Consider the following 1,414-nt stretch of genomic DNA (forward strand, 5'->3'; position numbering starts at 1 on the left):
TTTAGTTTGGAATGAGGCAAGATAAATTTATTGTGAAGAAGATCAGGACAGACTTCCCTTGCGTAATGTTGTGAGGCACTTGTCGACCAGCACCCAGATTTTACCAAAATGTACATCCCGATAGAAAACTGCTGCAGAGATTTAAAAAAAACTTTAAAAATGCCAACTGTGTGAAGTGTACAAATTCATCATGGGAACCTAATGCTTTTCTGAGCAGAAAACATCTACCAGAGGCTTTTAGAAACACTTTTCTTATTAACATCTGAAAAATAGGAGGTTTGACTAAAACAGCGCCTGAGCCAGAGGAAAATGTATTAAACCCATGTTCTGATCCCGGAGGTGGCAACACTGGGTATTACAGGAATGTTCTGCTTTAAAACTGGGGACATGAACTGTGTTGTTTGGGTTTTTTAATGGTGGTTCTGTACCTCTGCACTTCTTGTTATCGCTGTAACCTCCCTTTGCTCCAGACAGCTCAGGATTGTGCGTTTAATACAGATAAGTGCAGGGCATTACGCTCGGCAGCGGAGAGATTAACCCACCCGTGCGGGCTGGGGGGAATCGGTGGGGGCCGCACCGCAGGTGGGGACCCAGCTGAGCCCCGGGGCTGTTGGGCAGGACCTGCCAAGCCAGGGGGGCACTGGGGGACCCCACAGACAAATGCGGGCGCTTCTGCAGAAAGCGGCACAGAGATGGTTTCCCTATTGTGTATCCAGCCCTAGTGAGAGCAGCTAAAATAAAAATGAAATTTTATAAAGCTTTTTAAGAAGAGCTGTAGAAACTTTCAGAGCCTGGAGTAAGAGTATTAATAATAGGTCTGTACTTCCCACTTGTTACAAGTTATAACTTCATAAGCATGTTTTTATACATTTATACAGTGTGTAAGTAAGCTAGAAATACATAATTATAATCAGAACAGCTTATTCCTTTAACCAATGATTGCCTGGAAAAAGCAATATAAAAGGAAGGCCGTGCCCCCAGCCCTAAGCAGGGATCAGTTTGAAGCCTCCCTCCCCAGGGCACTGTACACTGGTCCGTACCCCACGGCCGCCTGCCCCCCCAGTGGGTGTGGGGTGAGGCATCCCCCTGGCGCTGCCTCCTCCCCCCTTTCCCCGCAGGAGGGGAGCAGCTGGTCAGTGATTCATCACCAGCCCTTGTCTGGGAAAGAATATAGGGGCTGCCTAGTCTTGCTCTAGCAATATTCAGGAGTGGGATGTTAGTCTGTTAGCACCTGAGTGGGCGAGGGTTTCTGGTGCTGCGGTGCAATGCCATCTGGATACGATGATGCTCATGGGGCAGAGGGCTCATCCCCTCCGGGAGATGCCCCAGGGCTGTCCGCAGCCTCCCCAGAGACCCAGGCCGGAGGTTCGTGCTGCTCCGGCACCGTGTGGTTGCCCTCGCTCAGCGAGCTGCT

The sequence above is a fragment of the Egretta garzetta genome, unplaced genomic scaffold, assembly GCF_000687185.1.
Source record: "Egretta garzetta isolate BGI_Z169 unplaced genomic scaffold, ASM68718v1 scaffold172, whole genome shotgun sequence".
NCBI lineage: Eukaryota > Metazoa > Chordata > Aves > Pelecaniformes > Ardeidae > Egretta > Egretta garzetta.